The 26,522-nt window shown below is 39.1% G+C and overlaps 1 protein-coding gene across 4 annotated transcripts in view; it reads left to right on the top strand.

The window, feature by feature from the left end:
* Positions 1-26,522, top strand: part of PRKCA (protein kinase C alpha) — a 155,234-nt gene that overhangs the window by 31,295 nt on the left and 97,417 nt on the right. Inside the window, exon 1 of one of the 4 annotated variants that reach the window (XM_040530048.1) lies at positions 11,262-11,280. The exons of the other annotated variants lie outside the window; for them this stretch is intronic. The gene's annotated coding sequence lies outside the window, so the exon portion shown is untranslated. Of the gene's footprint in view, positions 1-11,261; positions 11,281-26,522 lie in introns of those variants that run through there. 4 annotated transcript variants of the gene reach the window in all.

Genomic DNA, 26,522 nt, shown 5'->3' with positions numbered 1-26,522 from the left:
TTTAAGGTCCTTTCCAACCCAAGCTGTTCTATGATTCTGTGCGGTGAAATGGCTGATGGCCATTCTTACTGCCATCGTGCATGATATGACATGCTTATATGGCCAGATTTTCAGCTAAAGTACTCCAGTTACTCTTAGTGTAGTGTCATCATCTTTCCCATTCCTAGCTTTTTTTGTTGTTGTAGGTGAGCAGCAATTGTTTGCCGGCCCTGTGTGGGGAAGATAGTAGTAATCTTGTGTCCAGTACGATTTTGTGTAACACGGTTCAGGAAATTCTGGCCTATCAATCCATTTATTAAATATTTATAGGGATGTAATTGTTATCAATCTTTATTAATTAATATTAATATTTAATTGAATTTCATGAAGATGAAATGCGCAAGAATGTATTAGCCATCCTATGAGCCATCTGTGAATACTTAACACTTGCTGCTGATTGCTTGCTTTTTAGTCCATTCAAGCCAACCTTTAAAGGATTAATTGTTAGGGAAGAAATGGTTATCCCATTGCTTAGTAAGTGACTTTCTGCACATATGCATGTCTCTTCTTCCCGTTCCTCCCTTTCCATTTCGTTATGCACTAGCAGCTCTAGATGCAAAGCGTGTGGCTTCTGCAGTCATCTGCAATGACACGCGTTCCGTCCACTTTAAGGTTAGCAGTTCAGAAAGCCTACATCTTTTGGTTTCGTTTTTGAAACTATCAGAGAGAAACAATGTTCTTAAGGACCAGAGTAACTACTGTGGTGCTCTGTGCAAGGACTGGAAATGTAACTGGAGTTGGACTTAGAATGAGGCTCGTTGGAGGGTAACGTTCTTTGGCATTGCCATGCGAGTAGGATTTTGGCAAGACAAGTTGTGTGCTTGTTTGTCGGCACATTTTTACTATTTTGTGACCAAACTGTTTTGCATAAGTCAAGAAAAAGGTTATTTAGCATGGAGTACAAATGCTTCTCAACATTAAAAATACAAATGGCCTGAAACTATATTCTCTTGGTTCATATTAGATTGAGCTCCGAGCCTTGGCAGGATTGTTTCTACACAACTCACATTACTGATTTTCAGATATGGACATGCTTGCTGTTCACTTACAGCTCTCTTTAATGACAAACACTACTTGGAAATGGCTTAATTGGATTGCCTGCTTAATAGCATTAGGATTGTTGTGCTGGTTTAGCTGAGCTCTCATGGTCCTTTTCTGGTTAAAGAGATCAGTAAAGCAGCAAAATGGAAAGAGAAAGTGCAGCTTTCAGGTAAGTCTTTTGCTCCTCAGAATATTGCTACTTGTAAAAGAAAAGGAGGGGTCTGTTGAAGAAGCTACTTATATTCTTAAATTGTTTGATGAAATTTAGCCAGAGTGCTTTGTTATTCCTTTCTGTCCACCAGCTGTATACTTAAACAGCTATACGTGTTTTGGGTTCTGGTCAGCCCAGGATGGACAGAAGAAGTGGTGCCAGCACGTGAAAGACTTTCTTGGTTCTGCGTGCGGTCCTGAGCCTACAGCTGTAGGGGGGTCTCTGTCCGACACTGCGTTAAAAACCTGTGAGAAGGAGGCAAGGTAGCCTCTTGTTGCTCTTCATCATTTTTAATGCATAACCTCTGGCAATACACATTTTGCAAAATTTGGTGTTCTGAGTGCTCTAGGCCCTCATGTATTGAGGGGAGAGTTGGAAGAAATAAACAGATGAGTGTCATCGTGGAGTGAAGGATTAAGTGAAAGCAGTAGAGCATGGCATATGGACATTTTTATTGAGCAAAAGACTATGGGTTGGGTTTGTGTGGGGGTTGAGTTTTTTGTTTTTGTTTGATTGTCTGCTTGTGTTTGGTGTTTTTTTGTGTGTTTTGTTTGTATGTTTTTGCAGTGGTGTTGTTGTTGTTTTGTAGCTGGTTAATATTCCTTCCTGGCTTTCAAAAAAGTTGCTGCAAGTTGTTTGATGTATTCTCACCTGGTTTCCCGATAGCTGTGTTCATGTCCCTTGGGTATGATGGATCCAAGCAGGGCAGTCTCTTTTCTTTGGGGTATGTTTCTGTATAACAGAGAAGACTTCATTGGTCATGCACTTCAGTATGACTAGAGAAGAATACATGAGATGATAAAATACCCTTTTGTTAAAACTATATAATACATATTTAACAAAATTTCAAGAAGCAGATGGCTAATTAGGTAGTTTGGTGAAGCTAAGCTGATCATATGTTCTAGCTCTAAATAAAAATGTAACAAAACTCGATTTGAATATTTTGAACAGACTTACATAATGTTTTCTAATTAATATTAAGTAAAGCGGGTGCTTTGGGGATTGTGCATATTAATGCGACACAAAATTAACGTTCTGCTTCCGTCTGAATCAGCTTTGTCTGGTGTTGACTGATTCTGTTTTCTGAGGCAACACAAACTGAATGTGCTATTGTGGTTATCATTTCAGTCTGTATAATTCTTTAAAACCACATCTACAATGAAATTAGGTAAATACTAAACATGCGTGGAAAACTTGGTTATTTTTAATAACATTTCTATCTAATGAAATTCAAAGGCAATAACTCATTACACACGATAATTTAATTTTGCATGGTGTCTTTCAAGCTGTATGTCAAGTTATTTTCACAGTTAAATATGGAAAAAAATTACTACGAGAAAACTTTATGAATAAAAACATTCAGTTACACAACTAATTAGAGAGGAAAAAAGGAGATGAGAAGCGTCTGAAATTCTGTTTTGAAAGTGAAGTGAATCTGAGACAGTTCACTATGGAAATCTGAGGAAAGGCAGTTATTTCCCAACAGAGGGGATGTCGTAGGGAAGATGAACATGGTGTCATATAAGAGGCATGACACAGGAAAGAAAGGAAATTCAGTTAGACAAACAGAGAAAAGGAGTTTTAAAAGCAGTGAAGGGCAGCTTTGTAAGTGGACCTGGGAATGCAGAAGATGTTCAGCTGCTCTTAAGCTTCCTTTTCTGAAGAATTTGGTTTCTAGAAACTGATCAAATTACATTGTACCATGTAGGACTCTTTGGATTAAATACTGCTGTATCTCTCACTTCCTAGAGTGTGCCATGTACCACATCCGTGGTTCTGCACCAAGGCCTGGATTAGGAAATGTTTTTCTCATCAATGTGGTGTGCAGAAGTCAGCAGTTTTTTCTCCTCCCTCCTCTTCCTGATCATGCCTTTTCTTTTTGGTTTCAGAACTGATAAGCTAAATGAGTGTTGATTTTTGCCTTTTTTTTTTTTTTTTTAGCATGTGGAAAGGCTAATGTCTATATGCAAAAATATAAAGTACTTAGTGCTGTCTTCGCATTGCTTAGCTTGCTGTAGAGTTTTTGAAGGCTTTTTTTACAAGATGAGTTAAAACTTCTACAAGGACCTCAGAGTAAGACTGAGTTACTCTATGCTTGCAAACCAGTTACTTTCCTCTCTACAGAAGATTTTCTAAGTCCCAGTTGCAAAAGAACTCAGTGCTGTTGGCAGACAAATTAGTGCTGCATTAACATTTTGTTTTTGCTGAAAGTCATCTATCCAGGCAGGGTCAGGAGGGGTGTTTGCAGTAACCTTTTGGCCTTGCTTTTTAGTGCCAGATGACTCAACGTGGCTGTTGCTGCAATGTACAGTGCAGTGTGGCTCTTCTGAATGATAGGAGAGGAGGAGGAGAAGATATTTGCCTCTCTCTTTTAATTGATTTCCTCTACCCTTCTCCAACAAGCTGTCAGATTTGAATGTTTGCCTCAGTTTTCTTTGTCATATGTAGAGATAGTGGGCTGGTTGTTCAAAGCTGGCAGGAATCAGCACATATTCTGCCAGTAAGGAGAATTCAGTTACGACGAATGTCTTGGGATATCGGCGGAAGTGGTGGGATTCATGCAGTGAGTTGCATTTATAGGGCCATCGCTACTGAAGGAGCCGAACACTGAAGAATGTGAGTGTTTTCCCATATGGAACTTCCCACAATGTTATTCTCTATAAATTTTGAGCCATTGGTTCTGTGACTCTTTCTACTTTGGTTTTATTTCTCTGATTCATTGACTTTGGTTTTAACTATCAGCTAGGACTGGCTGATATAAACTCCCTTACCATCTGAAGAGACTCTTGTGTGCTGGTTTTGTATGAACTCAGCTCTGGCATTTTTGCACAAAAGAACAGATTGAAGTTAGAGGAATAACGTGAGTCCGTACAAAACACCAAAGACTGGCTCAGTACACGTTCCTGTTTGCTCCTGCTACCTTGGAAACAAAGGATGGCATGACAACAAAGGCAATTCAGGAAAAAAGGTTAGATTTCACAAACATTAGAAACGTATTCTTGTGGGGAAACTCTTATTATTTCATGGCGTTTCAAGTTTTAGTGTAAGTAAAAATTGTCAGCATGTTTTTTGAACCTCATCTTTGGTTGAAATTACAATATCTTAAGGATAAAAAATGTCATTTTAATCTAACAACATTTTGTAAATGTTAATGTTTTAAGAAAAAGACAAACATGTCTCAGGTCTATCTACAGCTAATTTTTTTTTGTCTGGACTATATTTTATATTTTTGTGAGAAATTTGTGGTCAAAAGTTTCCTAGAAACACGCCAAAATTGTTTCTTGTATGGATGGAATTTACAGGTAAGGGACCATGCAACATTGGTTCTGCATGTACAGCTGCACTCTTAGCTAAGTTGCTGCAATTTTTATTTTACCCCTGCAGGATTCTGTACCCTGGCATGGTACAGCAGTGTATTACGTGGCTTGTGCATCATCTCACGGAAAGACCTGGAAATTATCTTGACGCTTCTGGTCCATCTGTGTTCTAATGAGTCTGCTAACTAAAGCTGGCGTGGGTACACGGCAGGGGTTGCCCTGCTCGTGTGCAGTGCTGCTGGTGGCCTTCCAGGGATGACATTTTTCCTGATACTTCTCCCTGGTTTGTTTCTCAGACCTATATTCTGCAAATGCGTCTGTCTCGATTTCCATAATAACCCAGTTTAGCCAGGATTTTAAAGGCAAATATGTGCCAAAAATGGTATGCTTGAGCTCACATTCGAGTTATATGTAGAAGAGTAACAGCAAGAGAGTTTTTCAGAACAGCGTAATTTTGAAATTTCTTTTTATAAGCTAACTTACATAGGTGTAAGTTCTCAAATTCATAATACTATGCTTTGCTGTTTAGTAGGTCGTTCTAAGGCTATGCCAAAAAAAAGAAGAAAGAAGGTATTTATTTTCCAAGTAAATGCTTCTGGTTTAGTTCTGAAGCTCTCTTTATTCATGCTAAGGCAGCAATGAGGTGAACAAATAGTGTTTGCTTCCCTTTTCAGTTCATCTTCAAGAAGTGCTTTTCTTATTTGGTTAGACTTTTCCAGTTCAGTCACCTAGCAACTTCTGAGGGCCTTTGATTCAAACATTAATCTGTAAATGCACAAACAGTAAGAAAACAAGGGTCCTTAGAAATGCTGAGCTGAAACATTAAGAGTCTTGAAGTTAGCTTCTACAACTCAATAATAAGCCATTAGAATTATACTTTAATTCTTAAATGTGCATTTCCAGTAAGGAAAAAAATATTTTTTTAAAAAAACATTTGCAAGTTACCACGCAATTAAATGTACTTCGGGAAACACGCAGATACTACAATGTAATGGTGCATCTCACCGTATGTCCACATATTTCCTAAATTAGGATAATCTAATACTAAAACGTGTGTTTAAGCTTTAAGTCCAAGATAGAAAAAGCTTCCTGCAAGAATTTAAGTATTTGTACTTGGTCTTCTATATTTTCAGAAACACTTGCATTAATTTGATTCCAATTTTAACTACTGCATATTCATACTCAAGCATTTGTGCAAGTGTCAGAAATAAATTTGCCTTTTTCTTGCCCCATGACACAGCCACGCAGTACTGTTAGCCAGCAGATCACCAAAGGTATTAAAAGTCAGTATTAGCAGGCCTCAACCTATATTTAGAAAAAAATGAAGATGAAAGATGGCACACAGATTATCAAATGATTAAAGAAAAAATGTAAGAATTATTATGGTAGTATGTGGTATTATAGCATCCATCTTGGAACTGCCGTGTGCTGCATTCCACCAGTATTATTTCATTTTAAAAGTTAGACATGATCACCACCCCTGGGACCCTATTGTCAATAACTGCATCAAAACCCACAGTAAATGCCTCTTTTTTTGTTGTTATTTTTGAAACAATAATGGGATTACTGATAGCCTGAGGAAGCAGAGCACAATACAGCCAGAGAGCAAAGCACAGAAGTAAATAAAAGTACCAAAATCAGCATGTTCCTCAAGATGAAGAAGCAGTGATGCAGTCAGCTTGCATCATTTCGATTTTGCTTGTGTGTAGTGACAGTAGGAAAAAATGTGTAGCAATTGAAGTGATTTGTTTCCAAGTAGTCCGCAAGAAACACAAAACTGACAAAGTTTGCTGGGAGGCTACTTAAGAAGGATTTTAATCCAAGAATGTGCTTCTGCTATTTGAGAACACCTGAATGTTACTTCTGCAAAGTATGATAATATGCATGATAGAAAAGGGCATTTGTATCTCGTTAGTATAAGTTTGAAATTCTGAATTGCTGAAGAAAACAAGCTGATTTTATTTAGTTCTTCCAATTTGCTTCAAGGCATTTTTCATACAAGGGGCTTCCAGTGCGAGAAGCTTTTACTTGTCCTCCGTGGTCATACCTGTCACAGCAGCTTCGCGTCTGGGACTGAAGTCTTGATGAAAATGGCACACCGCTGGAAGCTGTCTGCTCAGCTCAGCGTAATGTGGCCATTGCTTCACGTCCTTGTTTCAAATGCTTGTTCTTTAACCGTTATTAAATTAAAGCTGCATGCGTAGTCTTCTGCACTGGAATAAGTGAGTGTTAAACTGGTGGGGTCTTTCCTTACTGCAATGCTATGAAATGTCAGTTCGGAGCAATGAAAGTAGTTTCATCCCCGTACCTAACAAAATTCACTTATATTTTAGAAACACCTTATTAACATCTTCCGTAAAATGATGACTTTGTGGCAATGTATAAGAAAATGCTTAATCTCCCTCAGTAAGACCATTAATGATGGTCTGTGTTCTGTATGAATCACAGAAGTGGTTTGTGTATTGTTGAAGGGGAGAAATCGCAAGAGTCATCTCAGCCTCTTCTCCCCAGTGCTGAAAGACATCCCAGCCCCAAAATCTTTTAGCTATTCTGATCTCTTTGCAGATCCTTCTTTTCTTATTAAACTCATCATTTTCCTTTCATTTCTATGCTAGTGTCTTCCTTTTTCTAATAAGAAGTTAATTCTACCTAAGAATTGAAACTTGAAGTTTCTGTGGAGCACAGAATTCAATATACAGAATTCCTAATTAAGGTTTCATTATCCGGCAGTCAAAATTATGGTAGAAAATGTTATTCAGAATACTTTATAAAGGTGAAGGACTTGTAATTCAACCACAAATAACAAAAATATTTCTTAAAATAGAAAGTTTTTGAAAGGAGTAGTAATATCGAATTCTTCAGTTCCTTCCCACTCCAGTCATTTCAGATTTGTAATATAGCCTCTCTAGAACGAAGTTTGGAACAAATCTATTACTAGAAAATGTTCAGTACTGTGCTTACAATAATACAAAATGTTGATTTAACAATCTCGACTGGAAATCAGAGTCAAGTTAAAAAGGGGACAAATCAAAACTAGCAAATCATATAACCATATTAAAAAAAAGGTCTGTTTTGCATGTATTTTTTTCATGAAGTGTGCTGTCACAATGATTATTCTGTACAAATGCTTTAAGTATTTTAAAATAAAATCTTATTTAGACCAATACTGAGACACTTGATGTGTTTCAGCAGAATCCCTTGAGAACATCTTTGCTGTGTGGTACCTAAATACCGGCCGCAGCACCCGCTGTCCCCATTTGGAGCAGGCGCCAGCTCCATGCCCCATCAGACCCCAGCAGGATGCAGCTGCCAGCAGGCTCCTTACTGAGACCTCTCGCGTGACAAGATCTGGGCTGGCACATTAAACCTGTACACATCAACTGCTTCGGAAACCACAGGGAAGCCTTCCTGTGTTTCAGATGCAGACTTTTTCTATTTATATTTTCCTGGATTCATTTCTAGGATTTAATTGTTACAGCACAAAGTTTGGTTCAGAGTTTATCCTAACAGTTTTAGGATTTAGTTTAGGAAGCCAGACGCTGTTCAGCAGCTTAGCAAACTACCCAAGCAGTATAGATACACTCCAAGAGAGAGACTCCTCTGGTGTAATCCTTCTCTGGGTTCCCTGATGTGAAAGGAGCTGTGATCAGCCACACCAAAAAAAAGGATTTGCTGCCTTAGAAATGAATACATTCTTGAGAACATGGTAAGGGAAAAATACAAGCATGAGGAGCCAAAGGATTGTAGTCATTATACTTTTCCAGGAAAGTACTTAAACTAGTCTGAAAGAGTATTATTCACGATGGGAGCCTGGTGGAGGAAAATACCCAACTGTATGTTCTGCAGTAAAATTCTTTTTCAGGCTGTCAAAGGCTGTGAATGAGATGTTCATACTTTGAATGAACGCGTTGTCCTTGAAGACAGCCTTGTTTTGAGCAGAATAAAAATAGTAGTTGAAAGGATGGAAAAATGTGTTATGTGTATGGAGCAAAGGAACAAATATTCTGTTCTACGTAGTGTGGCTTATTTCAAGTTTCTGTTATAATGTGGATTTGGGATATTTTGTTGCGTATTCTGTGTGCATGTGTACTAGAACGGGATCATAAAATCCTAAAGTGTCTTCAGTGGATCAAAGATCTGACGAATATTGTGGCAGCAAAGTCACTGTGCTCCCACAGAGGAAGCACAGAGGGAGAACACCAACTGCTGTGAATGGCTGCACCCTGAACCGAGGTGAGCCACCCTAAATCGAGGTGAGCTGTCTGTCCACGCTGGATGATCGGGGTGCTTCTTGCCTGTGTTGCCCAGGCCCTGTGGTAGTAAAGTCCTTGTGCTCTGCTTTGGTTTGGAAACCTGGGGGACCTCTAAAAACCAGCTTTAATTACTGATTCTATTGGGCATTACACAGAGAGGGGATTGGGATAAAAGAAGTTAACATTACAAACTGCCGATTCCTTTTGTATAAAAACCTATTATTCAAACTGTGGAGATTCCCTAGAGCTAAAACTATCTCGTAAATGACACATGATATACAGTGTATGCCATAATTTTTTATAAAGTTCTTGATACAAACAATACATTAACAGTTTAAATGATTAAAACAAAATTTCATTAACAGGAAGCAATCAGTGAAATGCATCCTCACTTAAATCTGCTAATACTTTTTGGCTTTTAGTGCTCACTGACGCAGCAGTGTAAATTTGATGCAACGCGTGGTCCAAAAGCTTCTTAGGCTCTTTTAATCTTAAAATCACAAAATGTTGCATCTGCCGAATGTGTTGCTTCGTTTGAGAGTCAGGTTCTTTGCTACAAATGAAGACCTCTGATGTGTGTGAACACAGATTTTCACCGTGAGATTCAAATTCTGTACCAGTTAATCTAACAACTACATTGTTAATCCATGTGGTGGCTGGCTACGTTTAGGCACTTGGCAAGCCATACAGAAGGAAAATATGTTAATTGTCCCCTTAAAAAACAATACCAGCAGAAGTTATACCACAGTCTCTGGCTTCATTTTATTTTCATGTTGTCATTTCTAGTCCAGGCAGGGCGTGAGAGTGCAGTTGGTTTTGTCACAGATAACGTTTGTAAAGTTGGACACATTTGAAAATTATCAAACATCCTTTTCCAAAAAAAAACATAAAAACTGTTGAAATAAAGACCATGAAAACGTTAAATGCAGATTAAAAAACATACCTGTAAATAATGCTATTTAGCTTATTAGTATGTTGTAAAAACTAGTAAACTAGTAAGATTCATAGATATAGCCACTACCTTTTCTAGTAGCAAAGAGCCAAAAAAAATCTGAAATCCTGAAACCAAACATTTAAATGAAGAGAGGTTTCCTGTGGATCATATTAAATCTGTGACAAATGTTCCACATACTGAGTCTCAAGGAACATGGAATGTAGCTGCTTTTCCATGAAATTCAGTTGTTTCAATTTTGGTTAGAAAACTTATAAAAGATTGCAGCCTGGAAAAATTAGAGCATATTTTTCCCATCAGTTAGAAAAGAGGCAATTAAGACATCTTCTAGGTCAATGAATGAGTCTAGACACACTAATAGCCACTAGGGAATTTGCATCTACTCTTTCAGTTTGCATAATATGTCCAGAATTTGGTCCAAAAAGGGAAGGAATGAACCAAAAATGATGAAAGTGAGTGTGCTCTACTTACAGGGGACTTAGGTCTGACAGTCCTTGCACACATGCTGCTTGGCCCTAAATGAGCTTTTTGCTACATTTCCTGCATATGCAGTGAGATATAAGTTGACATGATTAAATGCCTAACCGCTCACTGTGTAGAAGGAAGGCAACACTTAGAGACAAGAATAAAGATATAACAGTTTTTAACCTGAAATCCCTAGGAAGGAAATCTTCAGTAGGTGTCCTACTAATGGGAAGCAAAAGGCACGAGGCAGTGCATTAGCTCTCGTTCGGTCGCGCTAGCATAGGGAATTCTCATTATTTGAAGCAGCGTGCTCAGACAGGCCAGCTCCAGCCAGGCAGCAGTGGCTGGCTCTGAGCACAATGCATATACAGATTATGCTATTAATTTAAACCTTATTTTACTTCATCCAACATATAGGATGAGCTTAATCCACTTGTATCTAAATGCCAATGCTGTAAATTTGAAACTGAGAGGTACAGTGAATTCTTTTACAGCCTGTGTGGAGAAACAGGCTCTCCCCAGATGTGATTAGTCTCATCCTAAAGCATTTTCCTAATAGAGCCCATCTTTTTTAAGGGGACACCTGTCCACGTGATGCAGGCATTTACATCAGGATGTGATAAAGCACTTCTTTTCAAAGTAGTGCCTGCTTCCCTCCAAGCAAGGAGCTCAAACAGCTCTGAACTCCGTGAGTGCCTAAACACGTAGGTGAGAGAAATCCACCTGTGTGCATTTATAAACCTGTGATAACCAGGAAACCCAATGCAATTCCCCCTCCCACTGTAACTTGGTGAATCATAATGCTTCAGTCAGGAAAAAAATGACTTTTTCTTATTTACGGATCAAAATCAGCTGTAAACGAGAAATAAAACTAAGTGATGCCTCACCCAGCAAAAGCAAGTGAAGAGCTGGGTTTGTGCTGTGACAGTAGCGTCCCTGAGCTTCAAAGGGAGAGCTCTGCTGACAGTATTTGGAGGAAGCCAGGAGGGTGTTAACCTGAATGTAAGTCCTTGTGTGAACAGAAATGCTTTTTTCTCTTAAAGCAAAACAGATTTTATTGTAGATTCCTCTCAAACAGAATGACAAATACGTACAGCGTTACTGGAAGTGGAATTTAAATGGACACTGTATGCTTGAGAGGGAGTCGTGCTCTGAAATGGCTGAAAGCCATTTGAGTATGTTGGGGTTTTAATAATTCCTGTATCAAACAACGATCCTGAAGTAGAAATAATTTTCCACATTAAAAGGATGGTATGGGGTTTCATCTCTTTTCTTCTTTTACCACAGGTAGTTTTTAAAAACCATTTAACAAAGCCTCACATGTAAGGTCCTGAAATGAAGAGGCCAGCGTAAAGCACAGGAGACTGACTTGTACTGTACAAAAGCTCCTGAAAATGAGCTAAAATAGGCATCACTGTAAGGCAGAACAGCGTGTGCCATGGTCCCGAAACACCAGCAGTGTAATGGAAGCTCTGCTGGCTTGGGCTGCGTCTTGCTCCAAAACTTCCAGATAGTTAATGCGAGGGAGAGACTCTTAGAAAGTTAAGCTATCACATTAATATTTAAAATTTCTAATTTTTGGCTTGCATTGAATGACTGAGGAATTTATAAATGCTATGAAGTGTAAAGAGCCATTTTTTGGGTCTATGTCAGTATTTTGAAAGGCGTAGATGTGGCCCTTTCACGCCAAGCATCGATGGCTTTCAGTACCCGATCTGCTGAATTCCTAGTGCCGTGTTTGTTCGGGCAGGAAAGGTCAGCCTCCTTTTTGTGTCTGCACATTTGAAGGGAACAAGCGCTCTTATTTCAGAAGACCATCCATCATTGCTGCAGGGATCTTGGGAATAGTGACTTTTTGGTGCATCTTTCTACAGACGTGTCCTCATCTGCTTTGAAATAAGGGGTTGAGTGGGTCGTGTGCTGTCAAAGTACTTTCTTCCACGTGCTAAATGCTAGGAATGTGAGCTGGGATTAATGTTTTCTGCAACCTTTGTTATAACCTAAGTTGTTATAAACATCTTGCCATGAAAGTAGCTTAACATTTTTGCCTTACTCATGACAGCAGAAGTGGAATTATGAAAGAACTAAGGAGAGCTGAATAACGGACTCAACCAGAATTTCTTAGTAATATAATATGTTCTTATTAGATTAAAGTATTAAGAAGGAAAAAAAGCTCAGATTTGCATATTCCTTTAATAGGTTATTTTCAGCTTCCATTGAAGCAGATACATTTTTAGCAGATTGACTTAAATGCCAATTGGGTAATAGAGCAAGAAAAGCCATAATCTTTCTTTAGAGCAGAGAGTCATTTAAAGCTGAAATAATGACTAATTACCACAATTGAACTTGTGAAACCCCTTGCATTTGTTAATAGACTTACTGTGTTAATGGCTCTGTGAATGGATGTAAAAGCCAAACTAAGAAAAACTTTGTGTACTTCGAAGACATTAATAAGAGCTCTTGTTTTCCCCCACGAACAGGAGGGCATGAGATACCAGTTTATGCTGTGTAGCAGTAGCTTAAAGGAAAAGTTTTCAATTTTGGTAGGATTTTTGTAAAAGCTGAAAGCAATTGAAACAGTATATTATTGAAGAAGTTTTGTATTCTGTAAAACAGATTTTTGAAAAGAATGAGATTCCATTGTGCAGTAGGAAAATTGATACTCAGTTCCTGATCCTATTAATACTTGGTATTGCTATTATTGCTAGTAGTATTACTGCTATTAGCTTTAGCTTAGCAGAAGTACACCCAAGAAAAGGAAGAAGAAAACGTTGAAAACAAACAAGCAACAAAAACAAAACAGAAACCCCACCTCTCTATTCTGCAGTTGTACTGTAAAGCAGCGAGGGTGCAGAAAGAAACAAATATAAAGGCTTTGAAATCAGGAGACCGGGGCTGTATTCTCAGCTGGTTCAGTCCGTGCTGTCAGCACTGCACATTTCTAAATGAATAGAACACATTTTTTCAGTTCCTTTTTTTTGTTACTCATCTTTAATTTGTTCCAAATTCTGAGTCACTTTCATAAATCTGTTTCTAATGAGTTCTATCCAGTCAGTGAGTCGCAGAGCAAATAGATCGATGGGTTTCTCAGCCGTGCAAGTTCTCACCAATCACATTTAATGCAACTCAGGCTCCGTATTTTTTTCCCTAGAATTTAACAATTGATATTCCAAAGCAAAGTCTTAGGCTTCTGTGCTATGTAATGCTAAAATAATGGAGTAGCAGATGGCTGAGGAAATGGGACAGAACCTGAAAGTGGAATTTTCCTCTGTCTGATCTGGGTTGAGAAGATGCTGCGCCTTCCTGGGTGGGCGCCGCGGTGCTGTGCCAGGGTCGTGGTGCTGTGCCAGGGCCTTTCTGCAGTTCCCTGGCTGAGCCCACACGCAGATCCATCGTTGCTTGTGCAGGAAGGGGCTTTGCTGCCTCAGCGGGGGAGCCCCTGATGTGACCAGGAGGGAATCCTGCAGTAAGTCAAAAAGAAGGGTCTGGCCCAGGGCCAGGGAGGAGCAGCCGCAGAAGCATTTTGTTAAGCAGTGATGCTGATTTACACCTGGGGGAGGTAGATGTGAAGCTACAGACTGACCTTCCTCCCTCTAGTCCAGAGTGGGATGGGTTGGTGGTGGTTGGCCTGTGTCAGAGCAGAACTCTTGCTGCAGAGGCAAGGAGCTGTTGTTCTAGGGTTGCCCTCCGAGTCCAGGGAGATGGTTTTATCCTAACCAGTGAAGAAACTAATTTCCCAAAGAAACTTCCTATGGAAAGACTCTGGCTGCAGTGTGTTGTGACCACTTCACATCCTTGCTCCCTTTCTCCTGTCTGCATGCCAAAGACCCGGTTTAGTCTCATTTTAACACTGCACTGAATTTACAAACGGCACGTTTGCATATTAACCATAACAGCTTTAAGGCAAAGTTCCTGCCACACCGAAAATTCATGTTGTCATCAAGTAATACTGAAAGCTGGGTTTCTTATAAAGCAGTGTGTTGATGTACGATCCTATTGTTTGTGGGATTCACTTTTTCAGACTTTGTAGCCTGGAACTCATTACACCACTTCAACATAATTCATGTCGAATTTATCTCTGTGTGCACCAGTTGGAATCTACTTGGAATTTGTTATTTTCCATCCACTTCTGTAACAGTTTCACATTGTTTACAAGGAGAACATGCAGTCTTATATGTATCTTGCTTTCATAGTTTTTCTTCATTTTTTAACCCAATTTGTGAAGGATTTAAGCACCCTGCAGCGTGCAGCATTAAAAGGCATAAAATAATTGCAAATAAAAACCATTTTTGGCTGCAATAATGGACTGTGCATGATCAGAAATATTAAACAACATTTAAGAAGTGTGGGTGAGATGTAATGAATGAGCTGTATTATATAAAAGTGCACTATTCAGGCTATTGAGTACGAGGTCTAGAATTTGAATTTTGCAAGGGAGAAAGTGGCTTTTTTTTAAGCCTTGCTCCAAACTTACTGTAGGATAATCTTTGTTGCTAAACTGAGACCTCAGGAGAAAAGTTGCCAAGTTGATCCATTAGGACTTAGAGGCAGCACTGGGTATCTGGTTTATGCCCTGGCTTGGGAAGTGAGAGATGCATAAACATACGTGGTAGCACTGGGGAAACTATGTAAGCAAGGTGACTTTCTGGAGTGTTTAACAGATGTGGAGTTTTTTTCATCTGCGCTGAGTTTTTGCTGTTTTCCATCAGCATTGTATGGGCCTGGTAGAACAACAAGGAAACCTTGTCCCCCTGAAGTGCTTTAATTATGGCATCCGTGCCTTTTCTCTCCGTGGGCTCATGGAAATCTCTCGGCAGTACTGTCTGTGCAAGACGTTTGCTGGGACTGGATGCATGTTCTTGCGTTCGTGGCTGTGCGTTGCGTGCATGGATGCAGGCAGTTCTGCTCCTACAGCAGCGTCATTTAGAAACGTGGGACCTGACTGCAGCTTAGAGCTGAGCTGTGCTGCCCGGTAGGACGCAGCTCCGTGTTTGGTGCATTATGCATCTAGTGACTAACTGCTCCCAGATGTCATGCTGGGGCTGGGTGCCTGGCCAAGGGGCTGGTTTTCCTTGTGTTTTCCCTCTGCCCGGCTCACCAAAGTGCTAGAAGAGCACTAGGGCTAAGCAGGGAGTCTGATGACACCCAATTTTTGCCATATACTTTCTCCTTCCTGCAGAAAAATGAAATAGGTCCTTTTTAACTGACCCAAGTATCTAGTGGGGTGATTCATATCGTGCCTTTAGCAACAACTTCTCCTTAAAATTAATTCATCTACCAGCACTTTTAGTGGTCTTGCAATCATACAGCATCCCAGGTGTCCATAAGTGCATTGTGGAGACTTCATAAATGACTAATTTATAATGATGTTAAATACATCTTACAAAAAGGCTTGATTGCTTTGTTGCACTGTATATAAGAGAAGGGACGGTTAAGTTAGTGGGGGAAATAGTTATTTATGTCAGAATGTCAAAAGAAAGTGGTTTGAGCATTTTCTTTTCAAGAGATATTTGTGTATATTTTTTTTTAACACAAATGAAAAAAATAGAGTGCTTTCTTATTTTGCCTATTAGTAATCTGTGATTTTAAAAACTGTTGACTAAAGCTGAAATGAGTTTGGCTTTTGGCTGTTTTCCTAAATTACAGATTTGAGGTGCACTAATTTAGCTTTTCAGTTGCCTTTATGGTCTCTTTTAAAGTGCTAATATGTCACGTAGTAAAATCTTGAAGAAAAATAATCAGAAAAGACAGTAGTAACAGAAAGCAAGTTACATCATTTTTGGACTCGACCCTTTCTTTTTGTGTTTCATAGTCAGTAGAAAGGAGTTGCAATCTCAGAGCTCTGGTAGAATGCTTCTTTTTGGTTTCTTGGGCTTGAATGATGGCTTACTCAATTCTAGTCCCTCACTGCTGCTTGAAATCCTTGTCCTACAGTAAGCAATATTCTCAGACGAATATCTGCTAGCACGTCGCCGACGTTTATGCCTCGCTTATTACTTACACTAATATATTGCTTTTAGTAAATGTAGGGCATAGAAAATAGTATTTACCTTGCCACATCATGAGAAAACTACTCATTCTGTGTGACATAAACTGAGAAATACTGTTTATATTGCTGCTTCAGTGAGCCAAGAAAAACTGCACAAATATGTCATGACCATGCTGTGGAAAATGCTTGAATACTGTTCCTAGTGTATTTGCAGTCAAGGTTCTACCTATGATGTAATAACAAGACATAATAACAAGAATATGTCATATGACGTATATGACATAACAAGAATAACTGTTAGTGTTTTCTAAGAACTCAAGCTTAGGCTTCATTTTGAGGAATATTTTGAGATAAAGATTGAATTCTCAGAGTGTTTTCTGTGCTTGAAAAATGTTTTGATATCTTTGTCAACCATCTAGACAACCTGAAGAGAGCATCTCCATTCATTGACTTCGTCATGCAGGATGGATTGAGTTCTGACATTCGCATAGGTCCTTAGCATGTGGCTGCTCTATCTGGTATAAATCTAGCATAAGTCTAGGCTGCTACGGAGGTCTTTATCCGTTTTTGTGCTCCGGGAGCATTCATGTTCTGTGCATTGAACTAGCTCAGGGAACGGATCCAGCTAAAATCCAACCTTGCCAAAAAAAAAAAATTGGCTGCATAAATGTCAATACATAGAAGCAAGCAGACAGGACCACTGGTTTTGACAGTAATGTGCCATATGTCAAATAAAAGTGGTCGTGTAACCCTGACTGAAGAAATCATCGCTGTGCCAGCTCTGGCTCCCAGTGCAGTGTTGCCTTGAGTGTGCAAATGTTTGAGATGGCAAAGCACGGGGAGCCAGGATGTGGGAACTGGTCAGGGCTTTACACGAATATGTGGTGGTGAATTAGTAGACCAGGGGGTACCATTGGTTTAATTTGCCTGAAGTCATGCCCAAGTTGTAAGAGTTACAGTGACCGTATAATGAGAAATTCCTCTGACTGTTGCCATACTGGTTTCCTTGCTGCAAATCTCCCATCCTCACCTACTTCTTTGTTTTGAAAAATATTTTTCTTTGAAAGTTCTACTGCAAATGTAAATAATTCATTCGTAATTAAATGACCTGTTTCCATGGTTTCTTTTTTTGTTGTGTGTATTACCTACTTCAGAACCCACAGGCATTTCCTATAAATACCACTTTTGCTATTTGGAAAGAATTGCTGTAGCTTGTATCAGTCATTCAGCCATGTAATTTTCATAACTACCAGACCTAAGAAATGAATCTGCTTCTTGGAAGTGAATAACGTGTCCTTCAAACATGCTGGGGAAAAAAATCTTCCACCCATTGGCTAGGGGTGAATTTTCTTAATTCTTTAATTGGTTTCTCTATGAGTTTGTTGTCTTAAGTGGTTTAAATTACTTTGGCAATAGATTTCTGACTGTAATTGGTCTAGTGCAGAGTTTGTTGTTGTTGATTTCCTGGGAGGTTGCTGTTACTTTGGGGTGTTTTCTGTGACTGCTGAGAGGAGGAAAGTGACATTGAAGCTTCTAGCAGATGACCCTTTGTAAGATGTATTTAATTGGATAAGACTTGCAACAAATATTGGCCATCTGTTGCATAACATCAAAAAAGTGGAGAGAAACAGCAACAGGAAGAATCTTAAATGAACAAAATAGCTTTAGTTTCATGATACGGTACAGTGCAAAGCAGGATGGATGTGGTTAAGTTGTAAAACCCCAGCCTGAACCCGTTGTGAAAAGTGTCCAAACCCACTACCAGTTGGTCTCATTAGTATCTCTCATGTCCAGAAGGAGATGAACTTCTTTTTAATTTGTATCCTTTGAAAATTTCAGCCATGTTTGTTGAACCTTCCCATTTTTGTGCTGTTCAAGTCATGCTTTGGGTAGGTTGAGAAAGGCAGAGAATAATTATTACCATGCAAGTCTGTGTTCTCTTGGCGTGGAGCTTGCAAGGCCTTGGGCAGGAATGGCAAGGGGCTGCTGGCACTTAGACCGTGAAACTGCAGTGGTCCAAAATCCTGGAGAAGAGGAGGTGAGAGCTTCATTCTTACAGGGTGTCATGAGCTGCTGTAGTGTGACACCTTCTCCCACCATACGTCCCATTCCCTGCTTTTACCCTCTGCATTTTCTAGTGCACCACTGTGAAGGCTGTTTTGTATGAAGGCAAATGAAATTATCAAATTAATGCCAATAGAGACTAAATTATAAGACCTGGATTTTAATAATGATTACAATCCGGCATCAGATTGGGAATGCCTATATATCTTCTAACTAAAGCTACTAAGTTTTGCACTGCAAATCCAGTAATGCAATGAATACTGCCAATTTTGTTATATCCAAATGATTTGTTTTGGTGACAGCAAGAGACTAAATAATGATTTTCAATTTTTTTTTGTGTCTATTGGGCACAAAATTAATATCTTTCAGTTTTAATGCAGTCATGTTAGCGCAGAATACACCACAGAACAGGCCACAGAACTGATGAACTGTGCAAACAGGAATGAGCTAATTGTCGGAGTTAAACTTGCTATCCAAATGTGCTTTATTTAAACTCTTATGGAGATAATGACTAACATTATACAATATAAGATTTTTTTTTGTGACAAGATTTAAGAAGTTTTATAATTATCTTTTTGATTTAAACTTCCCCAAGCTGAAAGGAACTGGAAAGAGCAAATGAAGTCACACTGATGAGAAGGAAGCCTGTCTGGGCTGGTATTCCTGTAGATCAAGGATCGTGATTATTTTCTTACCTGAATTTATGTAATTATACGTCAAACATAAACGTTAAATAGCATCGAAATGCTATAATAACATTTACTTTGTGGGATTAGATCTTCATCCTTTAAAATGAACTGCTCTGCTTTTAAAAATAAATGGGTAAGGCACGAGTATTTTTCTTTAATACTTCTGAAGCCCCATTGCACTGCTCTGGATTCATGATTGTGTGAAAGTTAATGTCAAAGGATGCTATAATCCTTTTAAAAACTTTTACATATGCAAGTAAATGTAAAATTGGATGATTATGCTTGTTCTGTTAGTAATGGGAAATTAATTCTTTTAGCACAATTGTGTCTAAGCAGGAATTACAGGCATCCTATTTCTATTAGTGTAGTAGTTGGGATATGGTTCTGTTCTTATTTTAAACAGCTTGTTCCATGTCATCTTGGCCTCACTTGTTCACATCCTGGAAGAAAGAAAAAAAAAAAGGCAACAACAAAAAATCTTTTGGCAATAATGGAATTAGCATGTGGATTGTGTTTACTGGCAAGTAAGGTTCATTAATTTTGTTAGTGTGTTGTAAGGTTTCTCAAACACAACTGAAAACATAGACCTAAATTCAAAATACACTGAAATACTTCGTGTGCAGCTCTTGGCATTCAGCTCTGGCGTTTCACTTGTTTTTGTGTCCATTATGAGCCATGCTAAAGGAAGGAACTGTTTTGGTTTACAACTACCCATAGCTTGGTATCATTAATTTGTTAAGTTAAGTGTCGAGAAAAACAAGCTATAAAACTCATAGTAAAATATTTCTCAAGCTCTGATGGTAAAACCTTCCAGCTGTTTGAGGACGACCTCTGTCTTTCCTCCGATTTCCACGCTTCCAGCTGGGAACAGATTCAAACATGACCGTGAAGCGTGGCGCAGCCTGCGATAAATTGACCGTGGGGGTGGCTGAGCGTCAGGTGAAGGGTGAAGAAATCGCCTGCATCCCTCGGATGGTTGTCTTCAGCATGTTTAGCATCTTGTGGCTGAGCACGAAGGCTTGTGGCAGAGCTTGGGGCATGGGAGCGATTCCCATGTCAGAGGAATGCCCATGCGATGCCTCTCGCTTCTACTGAGGGCTTACTTATGTAGGACCATAATCGTTGTATGTGAGCAGCACTGGCAGAGGTGGTTCGCGGGGATTTCCAAAAGCTCTCTGCTTTCCGTTGGCTTCCTGCAAGGAGCCGTCCAGGATTCCAGCTGTATTACAGAATAAAACCCAACAGCTGCATTCTGGAGATCGGTTTCACGTCGCATCCTGTTGGTTCAGACAGGCCTGAAATACAGACAGCCTGTGCTGCTCCCTGCTACTTGCCCTCTCAGCTCTTTGTTTCTGTGCTTGGTAATATCCCAAGCTGAAGACAGCTGCTTTGTTTAAGACATCCCCTTTCTGAGGTTCAGCTCATTGCTGAACGAGTGAAAAACTCAAAGGACTAACGTTCAGTCTTCACAGGAAGCATTTGTGGTCTTTGTGTTGTGCTAGTTGTTTAATTGCAAGCGCTGTGCCCTGCCTTGCTGCTGTGCCTGTGCACTGCTCAAAGCAGGCTACAGCAGGCACCTGCAGCGTCTCTGGTACTATTCTGCAGCCTGGTGAGATCAGGTTTTTAATCTACAATGAATTCGAGCCTACAGAAGTGATATAAAAAGTCTGGTATTGTGGGTCATCTTTTTTGTCATTGCGAGTTCTTGAAATAGCTATTTCAGTTCTGGTTTTGATAGATGGCTCCTGGGTTATTATTCTTTTATAAAATGGGACACCTCAAAGGAGCAAGATTAATAGCTTCATGAAATTTTAGCAAGGACTTTTCATAGAAATGGTGATCTCTGTCTTTAAAAAAGTACATAGTTTAATAACTGGGTTGAAACAGTGTTGAATACTTTGTATTCTGTACTTGAAAAATACTTTAATATTTTGAAACTCTTCTGTTTTGCGAGCATTGCAGCACGGTTTTTGGGGAAAAAACAATATAAGGTACCTTCTTTTCCTTGTAATTGAAAGTAGAAATGACAAATCTGGGAAATAAGCTATGTGAGATATTTTACTATATCCCAACTGTTTAAAAAATGTTCCATATGTAGCTGCAGGAAAATATTCATTGCTTTATCCCCCGGCATTGCTGTAAATGAAAATATGTATGCAGTCTCTCCCAGGCATGCAGGCTGTATTTGCGTACTGCTGGAGATCTTGCAAAGCCAGCTTACCGGCGACTCCATCTGTTATGTACTTAGTGTAAAGGAGTTAATGACCTGAGTAGTTAAGACTGTCCCGGTGATCTGTATAATCCTTTCATGCAAATAAGATAGTGTTGCAGTTAACCATTACTTTCTCTTAAATTTTGTAAACCTTTGTAGTAGAGATTTAGTAGAGCCCCCAATTAATTAGCCTAATTGAACTTGACAAAATTGAAAAATTTTGGGGATTGAATGGAGTATTCTGTAGGTCAGACGTATGAACCTGAGGATATGCAAGCAATTATTGGCCAGCAGACTCTTGGAGCTCACAATGAGGAATCGGCCCTAATTTATCAATATTGATTTCATGTAGGCTGTTTACTTGGACTTCAAGGTAGGTTTCTGATGCTGCTTCGAGGACTGCAGAAATGACAATGCAAATAAAGACGATCTGTGAAGCAGGCAATGTGTAGCACTACAGGTTGGCACCGTAAGGTGCTCCGTGACCTCATGCAGCTACAAAAGAGTTTTAAAAAGCTTAGGGACAGGCGATGGTGACTGGGGAGAGGGCTGTTTTCCTTACAAACCTTGTTATCCTGGAACAGGCTGCATCTCGCTGGGCTGTGGGCTGTTTTAGTGAGAAAGGCATTGTAAATGCTAAGTGAAAAGATTGCAGGTATCAGCTACTCTCTTGAGATAGCCCTCTCTTGTAGATGGGGTGAAACGCTGGCAGAAAAACTAGCTGATGTGTTATAAATTACACATGTTGGAAAAGTTAGGGTAATGCAATTTTTAAAATCCCCTGTGGATTCACTAAGTTAATAATATTCAGAGGAAGCACTTCTTCTGACTTGTGTGTTTGGTATATAGTAAGCAGCCTCATTTATATTAAATACAACCAAAATAATGGATTTTTTTTTCAAGTCATAACCATATCGTGTTCAGAACAAGAGAAAGAGGAGAGTTGCTAAATCATTCTTCTTTAAATGTTACACTTTGTGCTCTGGCTATATTCTGTTCATGAGTTTACTGCATTACTAGTAAATTTATTTAAAGAGCAGTATATATTAAAAAAAATAATAATAAATGTAGTTAATGCTTAAATGACTTGTCTATCTTGAAGTAGTACACTATTTCCATTTAATGTAATTGCGATATTCATTCTTAGAATGAACTAATGCATGCCATGTGACAAATTCATTCATCGTTTTGTGTCGCGCAGGAAGCACAAGAAAAAGTCAGCCCATAAAATGGGTCCCTTGGGGAAATTCTGTGGCCTCACTGAAAATGCAAAGCATGTAAAATAGCAACATAAAAATTATACAGTGCTCCAAGCTACTATAGAGGCCCTTAAAGTTCTCTAGTACGCTCAGAGACTAATGCAGAGAGTGATTTCATGCTTATTTTGGTTTTATTGTAACTCCTTAGTCCAATTTGGAATCAATTCTTGTTCTGTTAGACAATAAAAGTAAAACCCAACAACAAATACTGTATACGCAGAGTAATTTCCCCACTGCTGCCAGTCGGACTTCTTCTGCCATTTCCTTTGGAAGAATCAATACTCAAAACCTAGAAACAAATTATGTGGGCAAGTATATGTAGAGCTGTTGATGTCAGGCAAATAACTTAGTGTAACAGTGGAGACAAAGCTTTAAGGTTTATGTGCTTAGGTGTAAAGTTAATGTAAAATTTTTATGGTCCTTAGGATTTAAAAAAATCATAATTAGAGTTGGGAGAATAATCTTGACCACTACAGAAATAACTCGAAGATCACTTGAAAAAGCTCACTGATTTCTCTATAGGCAATAACTGGCAGTTCAGTTAGACTCTCTTGGAACCGCTTGTTGTTTTTTTTAATAAACTTGTATATAATTTTTTATGTGCTCTCTCTGTGCAGTTTAATTTGTTTTATTGAATATATCTAGGGTATAGTATAGAGATAGTCACTTCTATTGGGAAGTCTCATCTAGCCTGTTTTTTTGTTCATTTTCTTGTTTTTTGTTTTCCCAAAAGCGGGAGTATAGTTGTTGTTTTTTTAATATCTGTTGGATTTTTGTAAGTAATTTCAAATTGTAAAATGTGCAACTTCTGTCCTGCTACTTTTTACCCCAGTTATCTGCAATGCTTGTGGCCGTAAAGCTCTTCAGATGCATGTCTCCACATTGTGTAGGAGACTAGGGTTCAACAAGAGTTTTTCTCCTTTATAGACCATCTAATAGAGAAGATTGCTTCTTTTACTTACCGCAGTACTGTTTCATTTCTGTCTCATCAGTCTGTGTCATATATGAAAGCTACTAGTAACGGTGTTTTTTAGGGGATAAGTCCCATAATGTATCATACTGATAACCTTCGCACATCAGATAATTTAGAAAATAGCTTGAAATTTACAGCACTGCCTTGTAACTATAAGTGACTGCTGACTCTCTCTCTCTCTCTGTGTATATATATATATATATATATTTAATAACAAGACATTTTTCTCAGCGCTGTGAACTGACAGAATAAAGTTGGCCAGAATGAATTACCCTCCATTAAGTAGCATAAATCCCCAAACTGTGTGGTGCATCTTCTGGTTGTGCTTTGATAGAGCATGGAGTGCTCCTTGCCATGCTCTTCCCTCTTTCCTGGCATCCACTTGGCATCTCCTGCTCCCTGCAGCCGTGCTGGGGATGGAGGCAGGGGACAGCCAGGAGGAGCAGCGTGCCAGGAGGCCAGCGGAGAGCATGATCCCATAGCACAAGGCTGGGTTTGTTCTCTCCATGCTCCCCACCGGCCCTTCCCTGGCTGCTGTGAGAAGTATTTTTCTCCAGCAAGTCCAGAGCTGGAAAGGATGAAAGTTCGCACCCATGGTATGCATACCCCAGATCAACATCGCGCTGTCGAAACATGAAAATACTTCAGTAATTTTCTTTTTAATCTTAGCTGCCAGGCTGGAGTTGCTTTCCAGCAGCTATGCATGATGTGTGCCAGCTCTCTTCTGCTTATACTCTTGTTAAAATGTAAAGCAACAAATTTCCTGGCAGTCTCTGCAAAGTAGTGTAATATAACTTTCATTAGGAGAAGGTGATGAGCATAATGTGACTTCTTAACAGCTGCAGTAAGTGATGTGAAGCTATTAACATCTTTTCAAAACAAGTAACAAGTGAAAGGTTACTTTTCATCTTTATTACTAAAAATGTCATGGTATTTTAAGCAGGTAATATTTTGTTTTCACTTATCTGATCTAAGTAAATTTTTATTATGAATTCTCTAGCTATGTGTTGCTTTGAAACTAAGAAAACTCGAAAGATTCTGAAGTCTGCTCTAGTGGATGACTTTAAAAATGAAAATTTAGACAAATTTTATGTATGGAAATGACTGCTGCTAACAAGGGATTTTAGCTCACTCTCATCCTTTAGCTATTAGGTTTATGATTCACCAAGAGTAGCCTATTCCACTGTTTATCTTTACATCAAATTATTTGGTTTTCACTTGAGTGTTCTCGAAAGGTGAAATGTGAGACAGGAGTGATGCTTTGGAATTGCTTAATAAGTAACCGAGCTATGTGGAGATGGGTAACCCACTGCGAGTACAAATGGGAAATGGAGGAGAAAGAATGGAGACCGTCATTGTTGAGGTGCACAACCCAGTCAATTAGTAGGTGAGTAGAAAGGTTTAGGAAGTCGAGTATTGCATATTAATAAGTGTGCTTGAAGTGTAGCTTGAACTCCAGAAGGACAAACGGGGTATCGTTCATTTTGGCAGCTGAATTGGAGTTCGCATTGTAGGGTGATTGGCATAGTTTTCATGGAAGTTAGTGGCTACGGGTCGTAGCCGTAGAATGAGGTGGTAGCAAGGAATGGCAGTGGTTCTCCTACACGTCGTGACACTTACTACATATCAGTATTAAAAACAGAGTCAGCATTGCTTCTAGTTGAATGAATTCCTTCATATGCTGGGGAAGGTTGTCAACCCAGAAGTAGGATCCGATTAGAGTATTTTATAAATATTACCCCAAATAGATGCCCTGGCACGCAGACTTGTTCTAACCTACACTGTAGCTGAATAAAGGCAGAGCTGGACTAGCCACCCTAGGATCTCGGTTTATAAGAAAGACATCAGCAATGCAGCTCAGTTCTGCAACCTCGTCAGAGATATTTTTCCGATCTTTTGCGTAGTTTATCTTGTATTTCTGCAAATATGTGATCACTGCCCACAGAAGTAATTATTTAACTTTTTTGTTTTCTGGAGGATGTAACAGGATTATTTTTCTTCATGTGATTTACTCCTGCAAACAGAAATCAGGCTGTTGTCTTCAAGAGTGGAAAGTTTGGAACCAAAAATACGATTTGGAAGTGAAACGTGTTTCAGCTGCAAGTAATATTAATAGTAATTGCCACTTAGCGATCTTTCAGTTGGTAGAAACAAACCATCAAAATGATAATTGTAGGATTGATTGGGATTTAGATTGATTAACAAACTAGTCAACCAAGTGGGCAGCATGTGTTGGGCCAGAACTCTGCCTCTTGTGAAGTCAGCAGAGCTGAACTGGAATCAGTGGAGCAAAGCCCATTTTACACCATTTGTCCGCAGAATAAACATATGCCATGTCAGAAATAGAACCGTTGGAAACAATTGCTGCATGGGCTGCTGATGAGAAATAGCTGGAGAGGGATGTGAGGGGGATCACACTCCTTTACAGCCAGCTGACTTAGGGGTGCGGATGAGGCCAGTATGGCATCGTGGTGGGATCAAAAGTTGGATGCTGTAGTGCCACCAAGATGCTCTTGATAACATCTTTCCTAGCTCGTTCCATTGGGTGAAAGAATTTGATATTCATTATAAATGGGAAAGAAAACTTAAAGATTCCACACGAAATAAGCTACTTTGAAAAAGTGCAAGAATTTAACTTGGTTTCCACTGAAGTTGAGGAAATTCAGTGCTATTTTGCTATTGCAAGTCAATTGAAATCTATTTGATTTTTTTTAAAAAACTCTCCTTTAAAACCATGTTTTTTTATTTATTGGAAACACAGCCTAATGTGTTCAGGGAATGTATAATACACAGTTTCTCTACAGACTACTTCGGAATTTTCGTTATAATCTTCTGAGTCACTGTAAAACTTTGCCTGATAGTACAGTGTTTACTTCGAGATGTTCACCATCTTAAATCTAGATTATTCTGTTTTGCTCAAATGTGGACTGTCTGATTGTGAAATACCAGAACTAAACTTAACACTAAGAAAGAACCTCTGTAAGGGTGAAAAGCTAAAATACCTGGTTTTTGAAGTATGCTCTCTCAAGCAAATCATCCTGTTTATGTGGTTTTGGGG

The sequence above is a fragment of the Cygnus olor genome, chromosome 18, assembly GCF_009769625.2.
Source record: "Cygnus olor isolate bCygOlo1 chromosome 18, bCygOlo1.pri.v2, whole genome shotgun sequence".
Classification (NCBI taxonomy): domain Eukaryota; kingdom Metazoa; phylum Chordata; class Aves; order Anseriformes; family Anatidae; genus Cygnus; species Cygnus olor.
The sequence above is the reverse complement of the archived record's forward strand: the minus strand, read 5'-3'. Positions and strand labels throughout refer to the sequence as shown.